Source organism: Gossypium raimondii, chromosome 7 (assembly GCF_025698545.1).
Source record: "Gossypium raimondii isolate GPD5lz chromosome 7, ASM2569854v1, whole genome shotgun sequence".
NCBI lineage: Eukaryota > Viridiplantae > Streptophyta > Magnoliopsida > Malvales > Malvaceae > Gossypium > Gossypium raimondii.
Genome location: NC_068571.1, coordinates 43850351 through 43865464, shown reverse-complemented (window position 1 = coordinate 43865464; position 15114 = coordinate 43850351). Strand labels below are relative to the sequence as shown.

The 15114-nt window shown below is 32.2% G+C and overlaps 2 pseudogenes; both read left to right on the top strand.

Annotated features, from left to right (window-relative positions):
- The first annotated feature begins 961 nt into the window (after window positions 1–961).
- Window positions 962–2824, top strand: LOC105761487 (cytochrome P450 81Q32-like; annotated as a pseudogene).
- Window positions 2825–3544: 720 nt separating this feature from the next.
- On the top strand, window positions 3545–10571 carry LOC105761496 (cytochrome P450 81D11-like; annotated as a pseudogene).
- Window positions 10572–15114: the final 4543 nt, after the last annotated feature.

Here is a 15114-nt window from a genome sequence, read left to right as displayed (position 1 = left end):
CTTTCATTTTCATTAATCTTATACCTTATTTCATTAAGATTTTTATCTCATATCATTTATGACCAAGGGGTTTTGAGGATAAATTATATAAAATTAAAATATAAAGTGATTAGAATTGGAATTTGATTAATTATAAAATAATAACATAAATAAAAAGACGTATTGTGTAGGAAAACCTTAAATCCTTCTTTTTATATATAAGTTATAGAGATATGAATACATTTAGGATCAGCATTTATATTTACAAGTATCATATTTCATTAACAAGAAAACCTATTCAAAATATTATTATGAGGATGTGTTTTTTAATAAAATCTATATATATATATATATATAATATAAACTCAAAATAAACCCTGAGACCTAAGACACCAAAATCTTCAAGAATTAGTATTGTGTTTTCGATCAAAACTTTATTTATTTCTTACTAATATCATTTTACTTACTCATTTAATAAATGAGTCATAATTTAGTATTAATTATTTTGATATTATATTCTTATAAAGGAAAAGAATTAAATTTAATTTGATTATAAAATTTTTATTTTTAAATTTTAAAATGTTGGTTTTCACCAAATGATAATTATTTAATTCATTGAGTTCTGTTATTTCTAAAATTTGATACGATGAAAGCTTATTATTTTCACATATTACTCTCTAAATGTTTAATGGCTATCATTTGTGTCAAGATTAACATTCCGAATTTGAAACCATTGTACAAGACTAGTAATAAAACTTAACCTAATAGGTTTAACTATTGTTTAGATAAGACTAAAATTTAAGGAAATATAAAGACTAAAATTAATAAAATTAAAATATAAAATTAAATTAAAGTACAAAATTCCTTCCATCGAAAGATAGGCAATTAGAAATTTGTGGACATATTGTCTTGGATAACACTTACAATTCATCACTATCTCTCTCTCTATATACACAACCAAACACCATAAGCCATAATAAAAATGGAAGAACCAACAATTCTCTATACATCTTTTTCATTTCTTTCTCCCACTTTGTTCAAAATTATTGTTTCAATCCAAAAAACCTCCCCCCATCCCCACCTTCACTCCCCGTATTTGGCCACCTCCATCTCCTCGAAACTCTTGACTTCCGTTTCTACCACCGTCTTTCTCAAAAGCACGGCCCGGTCTTCTCCCTCCGCCTCGGGTCTCAGCTCTTTGTGGTGGTTTCGTATTCAGTTCTTGCCGAGGAATGCTTCACCAAAAACGACATAATTTTAGCCAATCGTCCCAAGTTGATCACGGGGAAGCACTTCAGCTCCAACTACACCATGGTTGCACCACGTCTTACGGTGATCATTGGCGCAACTTACATTTGATCTTTGCAATCGAAATCTTCTCCTCGAGTCGTCTCAATTCCATCATCACTGTTCGAAAAGATGAGGTCCAACGGTTGTTGGTGAGACTATCACGGGATTCACGTCGAGGGTTTGCGAAGGTGGAGCTAAAATCCATGCTTAATGACTTGACATTTAACAACATAATGAGGATGGTTGCGGGGAAGAGGTATTACGGGGCAAAGTGACGAATGAAAATGAAGCTAGGGAGTTCAGAGAGGTTATAACTGAGGCGTTTAGGAACGTCGGCACGGCGAATGGTGCAGATTTCTTGCCGGTTTTGAATTAGTTGGAAGGTATGAGGTGAAAAAGATTGGGAAAAAGTTGGACGGATTACTGCAAAAGTTGGTCGACGAGCATCGACGGATGAAGCAAGAAAATAATAACAATGGTAGTGTGATAGATTACCTCCTTAACTTGCAACAATTTGATCCTCATTACTACACCGATGAAATCATCAAAGGGCTCATGCTGGTTAGTTGAACTCTTCTTCTTTCTCTTCAAGTTTCATTGTTTTCAAGAATAAAAAAGAAAGCCAGAGACCAAAACATTCTACTTTAAAATTTTGTATCATTGCAACATAAGTTCAAAACAAGAAATGTCATGTTTATATCTATCACCATGTTAATAACATGCAGGGGCTACAGTAGGACCTGGCAAGGGCACCAACCCCCTAAAATGGGAAATTTAAGTTTTGACCCTTTAAAACATGTGAAATTTAATTTTAGTACATGATAAAATTGTACTTTTGACCCCAAAAATAATAATATTTTGAATTAATACTTTAAAATTTTTTTAAATATAAACTATTAAAATAGTAAAATTATATTTTAACTCTCATAAAATTATATCCCTCGAAAAATTTTATAACTTCACATCTGATAATATACTTGGTGATCATCCGGGTCTTAGTACTAGTAGGAACTGATACAACACCAACGTCCAATTTATTGAGCCACCCAAAAGTATTGAAAAAGGCTCAAGCTGAAATAGACACTGAAATAGGGCAAGAAAATCTTATTGATGAACCCAATGTTTTGAAGTTAAAGTATCTTCAAAGTATTATACTAATGGCTCAAAGAAAGGGTGCCCCCTCTTCTAATTCCACTTGTGCCATCTAGTGATTGCACCATAGGCAGATATGATGTGTCGTGCTGCACAATCGTGTGGGTGAATGTGTGGTCCATTCATAGGGACTCACAATTATAAGATGATCTCACAAGTTTTAAGCCAGAGAAGTTTGGAGAATGTTGATTCTCAATCTCACAAGATAATGCCAATTGGGTTAGGAAAGAGAGCACGTCTAAGGTCAGGGCTGGCTCAGTGAATGGTGGGGTTAACCCTTGGGTCATTGATACAATGCTTTGAGTGGGAAAGAGTTGATGGTAAGGATATTGATATGACTGAAGGTACGGGAGGCACCATGCCTAAAGCTCATCCATTGGACCCGTTGTTAATAAACTCATAGAGCTTTGATACTTTTATAAGTAATTCTTTGTACTTATGTTTTTCTTCTTCTTTTTTTTCGATTGGATACTTAAAACTGTTAACTGTTATGCAAATTATTTCAAAACACTAACAGTGATAATTTGTTTATGACGGTAAAGTAGTTAATGTATGATCAATATATGGTAAATGATATAGAATTTAATGATAATAATGATTATATTTATTTGGAGTTTTCTTTTACGCTAAATAATATGTTCAAATTTACTTTTCGTTGGGGTTAAGATTACTTTAATTGTTGATGGTATGAATGATTTAAGAGAGAAGCATGACTTGATCTTCACAAAGTTATCAATTCCATAAAACATCGTTAATATAAAAAATCCATGTTCAAAAATTATGATTCAAGCTATACTTAATAAATGGATATTGAAGAAGAAAACAAGAGTTTTAATGACCCAAAATAAAAGAAATTCATTATTTTAAATTAAAAATTAAAATAAATAAATAAAGCTTAAAGTAATTCAACATTAATTATTTCTGCTACCTCATAAAAAATAACATTGCTAATATATTGAAGTAATTTGTATAAGAGTTAAATAAGTACCAAATTAAGAAAAAGTTAATTATATCAACTAAAATGAGATATGTTTTCAGTGGAATCCAAATTTAATCAACGAGTGATATTAAATTTTGGAAAAACAACACACTATAGCCTTTGGATCATGCGAAGTCAGATTTTATGGGAAATGGGGGTTGTCTTGCAACCCTTTCAAGGGTTGTGATGGAGAAAAAGACCCCAGCCGACCAAGTAAGCAAAAAAGAATCAAGAGAGTAGGCCTAAGACACGGCTTAGAGCAGCAGCTAGCTAGAAGAATGTTATTACAAGTTAAGAGGGCAGCGAAAGACTTGCTGACAGACCACAACCTCCGGTATAGGCGGCCGTGATGGATGAAGTTTGTTCAAATTAAAGAGCACCACATATTAGTATGAACTAAGTTCTCCCTAATGCGAACAAGTTTCATTGTAGCTCTCATGTAAAACTCAAGAGTTGAAACATGCACCCAAAATGCTTCAACAATAAAAATAAATCTCTAATACTCCAAAATAGGGGAAGATCCAGGGCCAAGGGAGGTTCTAAAAGAGGTTTTTCCTTTTTTATTCATTGTCATAATTATTTAAAATAATTACTATGTATAATTAAAATTTATCAATTATTTTGACAATTTCAATACAATAATAATTTATTAATTATTAAAACATTTGTACACTACTAAATGTTTGATATATTGTGAATTTACTTATATATAAAAATTAAATTTTAATATTTTAGACTAAATTGTTATAATTTTTTCTTTTGCTTTTTTAGTTCTTATTTATTATTATAAAAATACATTTAGAACAAGTATTATATTTCATTATCAAGGAATATATCAACTAATTCAAAATTCTTACATTTTTCTAGACAATACATTTGTACTAAAGATAAATCCTGATCGACTTGGTGTAACGATTAAGTTAAACACAATTCAAAATTTAAAAGGAATTTTATTTAAAAATATTAATATTAGGATGTTTTTATTATATATATATAATTTATAAAAAAATCTAAACCCAAAATAAATTCACAAATTGTGTATTAAGATTGCCGTTAAAGCCTCATTTGTTTTCCAAGAACATCATTTTCATTAAAATGATAAATTTGTCATAATATATTTTAGTATTTTATTAGTATTAAAAAATGAGATTATAAGAAAAATAATTATATTTACTTTGATATTTTTTTGGGTTAAGAACTTCAAAAACATAAAACAGTGAAGTGTAAGATGGCTATAAATTTGTATTACAATTATGAAAAGCCTCCGACAGTCCTACACCAACCATTAAGATCATGTGATAATAATATTGCATAACGTTAAAAACTATGACTCTCCAAAAATTTCACCAAAATTTTGTTATTAATTTTATATTTTACCTTTAATCTTTATACTTCAATTTTATTTTTATTTTTGTATTTTTTAAAGTTTAAAATTATTCACATTAGAATACAGTAAAAAAAATTAACCCTGATATGGTCATCATTTTCTTTTATTTTTGGATAACACTTATAATTCATCACTATATATATATAAAAAGTAAAACACCATAGTTTAATGAATAAAACGTAACCAAATATGGAAGAAACAATAAGTCTATGCACGTCTTCCATTTATCTTTCTCCTACGTTGTTTGAAATTATTGTTACAATAAAAAAGACACCCCAAAAACCTCCCTCCATCCCCACCTTCACTCCCCGTCCACCGTTTCTATCACCGTCTTTCTAAAAAGCACGACCCGGTCTTCTCCCTCTACCTCGGGTCTCAACTCTTTGTGATGGTTTCATCTTCAGTTGTTGCTGAGGAATGCTTCACCAAAAACGACATAGTTTTAGCCAATTGTTCCAAGTTAATCACGGGGAAGCACTTTAGCTGTAATTACACCACGGTTTCCACCTCGTCTTACTGTTGTCATTGTCGTAACTTACGTCGGATCGGCACCATCGAAATTTTCTCCTCGAGTCGTCACAACGCTTTCATCACCACTCGAAAAGACAAGGTACGGGAAAGAGGTATTACGGAGACAAAGTGACGGATGAAGATGAAGCGAGGGAGTTCAGGGATGTTATAACAAATACGCTTAGGAATGCCGGCACGACGAATCGTGCGGATTTCTTTCCAGTTTTAAATTGGTTAGGAGGATACAAAAAGAAAGAGAAAAAGTTAGATGGATTGCTGCAAAAGTTGGTCGACGAGCAACGATGGATGAAGCTAGAAAATAATAACAATGGTAGTGTGGTTGATCACCTTCTTAACTTGCAACAGTCTGATTATTGGAAATCATCCATATTTATAGAAAGTCAAAGATATGGGTATCAAAATCTGGGATTTAAGGCACCAAAAGTGGGATTGAGATTTGGCATAAGATAATTGCAATTTTGATCCTTGAATCTCAACTATAAATAGCCCTAACCATTTCTCTTCTTCATCATCCCAAATTTGTCATTCTCTACTTAAGGCATTGTTTTCTCTCTCTCTATCTTTGTAAATTATCACTTGTATTTTGGAGTGAAATATATTTGGTAGTGCCCGAGGACTTAGGCAAAATTTGCTAAACCTCGTTAAATTCTTGTGTTCTTTATTGTATTATTCTGCATGAATTGTGAGTGTGATTGTAGTGATTTATTGTGCTATTAAATTACGATTGAGAGATATTTTGGCTAGGAAAGACCTGATACTTAAGCGATCCTTGTGATCCACCTCTCTTTCCTGGGAATTGAACTTAGTGTGATTTTTTAGTACAATAATTTTACTCTTTTACACGCTTCCGCACAACAATTGGTATTAGAGCTAGATTCGTACTTGGGGAATACGATCGTTCACGGCACTGTTCACGTACAATAGTTGGGATTGAGGAGAAAAATGGAAAAGGCATCGTCATTAGCAAAGACTACTGTGACCAATGCAAAATTTGAAGTAGAGAAATTTGATGGTACCAATAATTTTGGTATGTGGCAATGTGAGATCCTGGATGTCTTATGTCAGCAAGAGCTGGATATAGCCCTTGAAGAAAAACCTGACAAGATGGATGACAAGGAGTGGGCCAAGATCAATAGACAGGCATGTGGAACAATTCGCCTATGTTTGGCCAAAGAGCAGAAGTACTCTGTCATGAGGGAGACATCAGCGAAAAAGTTGTGGGATACACTGGAAGAAAAGTTTCTAACAAAAAGTCTTGAAAATAGGCTTTATATGAAAAAGAAACTTTATCGATTCACGTATTCACCCGGTATGTCGATGAATGACCATGTGAACTCATTCAATAAAATTTTAGCAGACTTGCTAAATTTGGATGAGAAATTTAAAGATGAAGATAAGACATTACTATTGTTGAATTCTCTTCCTGATGAATATGATCATCTTACCACTACATTGGTTCATGGAAAGGATACAATCACATTTGATGCAGTCTGTAGTGCGTTGTATAGATCTGAGACTCGAAAGAAAGATAAAAAGATCACAGAGATACAACTACGAAGTCTTAATAAGAAGAGGTCGTTCATGACAACAAACAACTGTAGAAGGAGTAAGTCCAAAGGGAGACCTGCGAAAGATGAATATGTTTTTTGTCGTGAGAAAGGGCATTGGAAAAAGAATTGTCCTAAGTTACAAAAGGGAAAGGCTATTTCTGATGCATGTGTAGCGGAGCATGATGATGAGTCAGACTTTAGCTTGGTTGGCATGGCAATGGCATGTCATACAGATAAGTGGATTTTGGATTCGGGATGTACTTACCATTTGTGTCCTAATAAGGACTGGTTTTCTAGTCTTAAAGAACTAGAAGGTGGAATTGTTTTTATGGGCAATGACTGCGCTTGTAAGACAATGAGAGTATGTACAATCAAATTGAAGAATCATGACGGCTCAATTCAAGTTTTGACAAATGTTCGCTACATACCTAGCTTGAAGAAAAATCTCATCTCATTAGGGGTCCTAGAATCTAAAGGGCTCACAATCACTTTGAGAGATGGATTACTAAAGGTAGTAGCTGGGGTATTGACAGTGATGAAAGGCACAAGAAGGAATAACCTGTACTTTTTAAATAGAAGTACAGTTATTGGATCAACATCAACAGCATCTACGAAAGATGCAGACTCAGAGGCTACCAGGTTATGGCATATGCGATTGGGACATGCTGGTGAAAAAGTTTGCAGAGTTTGGCGAAGCAAGGCCTGTTGAAAGGTGCAAATTCTTACAAATTGGAATTCTGTGAACATTGTGTTCTGGGCAAGCAGACGAGGATAAAATTTGGTTCAGCAAATCACAATACAAAAGGAATTCTGGACTACGTTCACAGTGATGTGTGGGGACCTACTAAAGTGGCTTCTTTGGGAGGTATGCACTATTTTGTTGCTTTTGTTTATGATTATTCAAGAAAAGTATGGGTGTATCTAATAAAAAGAAAAAGTGAAGTTTTGGATGTATTTCTGAAATGGAAGAAGATGGTGGAGACCCAGACTGATCGAAAGGTCAAACAACTTCGACCAGACAATGGTACTGAGTACAAGAATGATCTATTTCTACAAGTATGTCAAGATGAGGGCATTGTGCGACACTTCACTGTTCAAGATACACCACAACAGAATGGGCTGGTAGAACGTATGAATCGGACTATACTGGAGAAAGTTCGATGTATGTTGCCCAATGCTGGATTGGGCAAAGAATTTTGGGCCGAGGCAGTTACATATGCGTGCCATCTAATTAACCGGTTGCCATCAGCTGCAATAAATAGAAAAACTTCTATGGAGAGGTGGACTGGTAAATCTGCTACTGATTATGATTCTTTACATGTTTTTGGTTCCACTGCATATTATCATGTAAAAGAATCTAAGTTAGACCCAAGAGCAAAGAAAGCATTATTCATGGGTATAACTGGTGGAGTAAAAGGATACCGTCTTTGGTGTCCTGATACAAGGAAGATTGTTTTCAGTAGATATGTGACTTTTGATGAATCAACCATGATGAAGAACAAGGATTCACAAAAGGATAACAAAACCAGTGACACTTTGCAGCAGGTGGAGCTTGAAAAGGTTAATGATGATCCAGCTAATATTGAAGGAACAAATGATGAAGAAGTTTCGACCCAAGAACTTCTACAGCAACATGATTCAATTGCATATAGGAGGCCAAGAAGAGAGATTCGTATGTCTGCTCGCTTTGATGATATTGTGGTCTATGCACTTGCAATTGCAGATGATGATATTCCTTCTACTTACACAAAAGCAAGAAGTAACCCTAATGGTGTAAAGTGGAAGTAAGCTATGAATGAAGAAATGCAGTCTCTTCATAAAAATAGGACTTGGGAGTTGGTGACACTACCCAAAGGAAAGAAGGCAATTGGATGCAAATGGACATATGCAAAGAAGGAATGATTTCCTAGTAAAAATGAAGTTCGATACAAGGCTAGATTGGTAGCAAAGGGTTACGCTCAGAAAGAAGGAATGGACTACAATGAAGTGTTTTCTCCAGTTGTAAAGCATTCGTCTATTCGGATTTTGCTAGCCTTGGTTGCGCAATATGATCTGGAACTAGTTCAGCTCGATGTGAAGACCGCATTTTTACACGGTGATTTGGAAGAGTAAATCTATATGACTCAACCAGATGGATTCAAGTTTACTGATAAAGAAAATTGGATTTGCAAACTGACAAAGTCACTTTATGGATTGAAACAATCTCCGAGACAGTGGTACAAGCGATTTGATCAGTTTATGAAAGGAATTGTTTAACAGTTGAAGAAGGCACTATCAAGTGTTGTTGACAAATACAGAGAGAATTGTGTAAAGATAAGATTATTTGAATCAAATCTTCAAGGTGGAGATTATTGGAAATCATCCATATTTATAGAAAGTCAAAGATATGGGTATCAGAAAGATATGGGTATCAAAATTTGGGATTTAAGGCACCAAAAGTGAGACTGAGATTTGGCATAAGATAATTGCAATTTTAATCCCTAAATCTCAACTATAAATAGGCCTAACCATTTCTCTTGTTCATCATCCCAAATTTGCCATTCTCTACTTAAGGCATTATTTTCTCTCTCTCTATCTTCGTAAATTCTCACTTGTATTTTGGAGTGAAATATATTTGGTAGTGCCCGAGGACGTAGGCAAAATTTGCTGAACCTCGTTAAATTCTTGTGTTCTTTATTGTATTATTCTGCATGAATTGTGAGTGTGATTGTAGTGATTTATTGTGCTATTAAATTACGATTGAGGGATATTCTGGCTAGGAAAGACCTGGTACTTAAGCGATCCTTATGATCCACCTCTCTTTCCTGGGAATTGAACTTAGTGTATTTTTTAGTACAATAGTTTTACTCTTTTACACGCTTCCGCACAACAATGATCCTCATTACTACACTGATGAAGTCATCAAAGAGCTCATGCTGGTTAGTTGAAATCTTCTTCTTTCTCTTCAAGTTTCATTGTTTTCAAGAATAAAAAAGAAGCCAGTGACCAACCAATTTTACTTTAAAATGTTTTAATTAAGTTCTAAAAATAACCGTATCATATCAATAAGTTCAAAACAGAAAATGTCGTATTTTTATCTATCACTATATTAATAACATACATGGTGATCATGCAGGTCCTAATATTAGCGAGAACTGATACAACATTAGTGACCATGGAATGGGCAATGTCCAATTTACGGAACCACCCAAAAGTATAGAAGAAGGCTCAAGCTGAAATAGGAAAAAAAATTTGAACGATGAACTTGATGTTTCAAAGTTGGAAGTACCTTCAAAATATTATACTAGAGGCTCAAAGATTATACACCCTTCAGTTCCTCTTCTACTTCCACATGTGCCATCTAATGATTGCACCATAGGCGGATACGATGTGCCGTGTTGGTGAATGTGTGGTCCATTTATAAGGACAGCAACCACGGGATGATCCAACAAGTTTTATGCTAGAGAGGTTTGAGAAGGATGATTCTCAGTCTCACAAGATGATACCATTTGGGTTAGGAAAGAGGGCATGCCCAGGGTTAAGGCTGGCTCAGTGAGTGATGAGGCTGACCCTTGGCTCACTAATTCAATGCTTCGAGTGGGAAAGGGTTGATTGTAAATAAATTGATATAATTGAAGGTATGTGAAGTATCATGCCTGAAGCCCACCCATTAGAGGCTCTGTGCAAAGCTCGCCCCATTGTTAATAAACTCATAAAATTGTGATACTTTTATAAATAATCCTTTCTACTTAAAACTTTTTTATTATCAAATTTAATATTTAAACTCATTGTTTTTTCCTAATCTAATATCTAAGTTTTTGTTGTTTGACTTGGTACTTAAACTTGTCAAATGTTATGTAAATTACCTCAAAACATTAGCGATATAAGTTTTTTCTGAAGGAAAAGAAATGGCTAATGTATGATCAACATCTAGCCGATTATAAGAAATTTAATGGCATGAATGATTATTTTTATTGAAAGTTTCCTTTGTTTTGCTAAATATGCTCAAATTTTACTTTTCGTTGGGGCAAAGATTACTTTAACTGTTAATGACATGAACGATTTTAGAGAAAAGCATCACTTAATCTTCACAAAGTCCTCAATTCCTAAAAATATTATCAATAAAATCGACGTTCAAGAATTGTTATTCAAGCTATGCTTAACAAAAAGATATTTAAAAAAACGAGCTTTAATAACCCAAAATAAAAGAAATTTGTTATGTTAAATTAAAAATAAAATAAATAAATAAAACTAAAAGTAATTGAATAATTAAAAAAAATTATGCCATATGCCACATGTCATACATTCATTATTTTGATTAACTCATAAAAAACATTGTTAGTATATGAATGAAATTGAAATTAGAAAAGAAAATTCAAATATGGAGTAAAGTGAAATGTTTTTTAGTGGACTAGGATGAGATAAAAAATCAAGGACTAATATATTAAATTTCACAAAAGCAGCAGACTTTAAGCTTTGGATCATGCCACGTCAGAGGAATGAGCGGTTAAAGCTTAAAAGCAACTTTCATATTTGCAATTTTATGGGTCATGCTTCTTGTAGTTGATAAAAAAAAATTTAAATTGGGTTATGATGGGCAAAAAATCCCATCCGACCAAGCAAGAGTCAAGGGAGTAGGCCTAAGACACGGGTCAAAACAGCAACATGCTACAAGAAGGTTATTAAAAAGATGATCATGTCAAGGTCTCCTGTATAGCCACTTGTGATATCATAAGTAACCGAATTTTGGGGCTCTTTTACTTAAATAGTCTAAAAAAATTTTATATTTATAAAAATAAATTAGGTTTAAAAACAATCACCAAAATAACTTAAAATAAATATTATTCACTCTTTTTTTACACCAATGATTACCTAATCATTGTGTCAGATTTAAAAAAATTATTTTTTGGGTTCTGGCCTGTCAATGGCCGGAACTTATGTATTTTTTTAAAATTGTATAATACTAATATACGAAAAAGAAAAAAAAAGAAAAAAAAAATTTGGGTGCTGGCCTGTCAATGGCTGGCACCCAGTGAACAGTAAAAAAAATTTTTCGTGTGAGAATAAGATATAAAAATACGAAAAAAATAAAAAAATTTTGGGTGCTGGCTTGTCAACTGCCGGCACCCAGTGAACAGTAAAAATTTTTTTTCTTTTTTTTCGTGTTAGAATCAGATATAAAAATACGAAAAAATAAAAAAAAAATTTTGGTGCTAGCCTGTCAATGGCCAGCACCCAGTGAACAGTAAACAAAAATTTTCTTTTTTTTTCGTGTCAGAATCAAATATAAAAATACGAAAAAAAATTAAAAAAATTTTTTGGGGTGAGGGCCTGTCAATGGCCGGCACCTAGTGAACAGTAAAAAAAATTTCTCTTTTTTTTTTTCGTGTCAGAATCTCATATAAAAATACAAAAAAATAAAAAAAATATTTTTTTGGGTTCTAGCCTGCCAATGGCCGAAACCCATGTATTTTTTTTAAAAAATTGTATAATAATGATTTACGAAAAAGAAAAAAAAATTTACTGTGTACTAGGTGTCGGCCATTAACAGGCCAGCACCCAAAAATATATATTTTTATTTTTTTATGTCAGAACCAGATATAAAAATACGAAAAAAATAAAAAAATATTTTTGGCTGATGGCCTGTTAATGGCCGGCACCCAGTACACAGTAAAATTTTTTTTCTTTTTTTTTTGTGTCAAAATTAGATATAAAAATACGAAAAAAATAAAAAAATTTATAGGACTTGGGGGATTTTAATATACAAACTAAATTCTAAATTTACAAAAAATATATAGGACTTGGGGATTTTAATTTTGTAATAGTAAATAGGAGGAAATAGAATTTTTTTTATTTTTTTCGTATTTTTATATCTGATTCTAACACGAAAAAAAAAGAAAAAAAAATTTACTGTGTACTGGGTGCTGACCATTGACAGGCCAGCACCTAATTTTTTTTTATTTTTTTATTTTTATATCTGATTTTGACACGAAAAAAAATTTATTGTTTATCGGGTGTCTTACCATTAATGTGCCAAGACCCAAATTTTTTTATTTTTTCGTATTTTTATATCTGATTCTGACATGAAAAAAAAAGGAATTTTTTTTACTGTTCACTGGGTGCCGGCCATTAACAGGCAATCCCCCAAAAATTTTTTTTCTTTTTCGTATACCAATATTATACAATTTTTTTTTAAAATACATGGGTTCCGGCCATTGACAGGCCAGAACCCAAAAAAATAATTTTTTTAAGTCTAACACAATGATTAGGCAATCATTGGTGTAAAAAAAGAGTGGTTACTTTTCATTTTAGGTTATTTTGGTGATTGTTTTTAAACCTGGGTTATTTTTGTAAATATAATATTTTTTTGGGCTATTTGGGTAAAATAGCCGGGTTTAGAGAATTTATTAGGATTAGGTGATGTGATTTGGGCTTTTTTACCCAAATAGTTCAAAAAAATATTATATTTACAAAAATAACCCAGGTTTAAAAATAATAACCAAAATAACCTTAAATAAACAGTACCTACTCTTTTTTTGCACCAATAATTGCTTAATCATTATGTCAGACTTAAAAAAATTATTTTTTTGGTTCTGACCTGTCAATGGCCGAAACTCATGTATTTTTTCTAAAAAATTGTATAATACTGATATACGAAAAAGAAAAAAAAAGAAAAAAAAATTTTGGGTCTTTGGCACATCAATGGCGGCACCAAAGGAACAAGAAAAAACATTTTTCTTTTTTTTTTCGTGTCGAATCGATATAAAAATACAAAAAAATAAAAACAATTTGGGTGATGGCCTCATCAATGGTCATACCAGGAATGAACAAAAAAATTTTTTTCTTTTTTAGGGTTAGAATTAGATATAAAATACGAAAAAATAAAAAATTTTGGGTCTCACATCAATGGCCGGCACCCAATGAATGAAAAAAATTTTTCTTTTTTTTTCGTGTCGAATCGATATAAAATACGAAAAAATATAAAAATTTTTGGTGTTTGGCTCACAATGGCCTACACGATGAACAGTAATTTTTTTTTCTTTTTTTTATGTTAGAATCAGATATAAAAATACGAAAAAAATAAAAAATTTGATGTCGGCTCACAATGGCCTACCCAATGAACAGTAAATTTTTTTTCTTTTTTTTCGTGTTAGAATCAGATGTAAAAATACTAAAAAAAATTAGGTGCTGGCCTGTCAATGGCCGGCACCCAGTGAACAATATTTTTTTTCTTTTTTTCGTGTCAAAATCAGATACAAAAATACGAAGAAAAATAAAAAAAATTTTGGGTGCGGGCTGTCGTTGTTGAAAGACCCAGTGAAATAAAAAAGTTTTTTTCTTTTTTCGTGTCGAATCGAAATAAAAATACAAAAAATAAAAAATTTTGGGTCTTGGCTCATTAATGGCGTGACCATTACATAAAAAAATTTCTTTTTTTCGTGTCGAATCGAGATATAAAATACGAAAAAATAAAAAAAATTTTGGGTGCTGGCTCATCAATGGCGGGCACCCAAGACACAAGAAAAAATTTCTTTTTTTTTGTGTCAGAATCAGATATAAAATACGAAAAAAATAAAAAAAATTTTATAGGACTTGGCGGATTTAATATACAAACTAAATTCTAAATTTACAAAAAATATATAGGACTTGGGGGATTTTAATTTTGTAATAGTAAATAGGAGGAAATAGAAATTTTTTTATTTTTTTCGTATTTTTATATCTGATTCTAACACGAAGAAAAAGAAAAAAATTTATGTGTATTGGTGCCGCCATTGACAAAGCCAAGACCCAAAAAATTTATTTTATTTTTCATATTTTATATCTAATTGATCTGAAAAAAGAAAAAAATATTATCGTGTCTTTGGTGCGACCATTGAAAGGCCAAGACCAAAAAAAGTTTATTTTTTTCATATTTTTATATCTGATTCTGACATGAAAAAAAAGAAAAAAAAATTTTACTGTTCACTGGGTGCCGGCCATTGACAGGCCCGCACCCAAAATTTTTTTTTTCTTTCTTTTTTCTTTTTCATATATCAATAGTATACAATTTTAAAAAAAATACATGGTTTCGGCCATTGACGGGCCAGAACTCAAAAAAATAATTTTTTAAGTCTGACACAATGATTAGGCAATCATTGGTGCAAAAAAAGAGTGGGTACTGTTCATTTTAGATTATTTTGGTAATTATTTTTAAACCTGGGTTATTTTCTATAATATTTTTTGGGCTATTTGGGTAAAAGAGCCGAATTTTGGTTAAGAATTTCAAA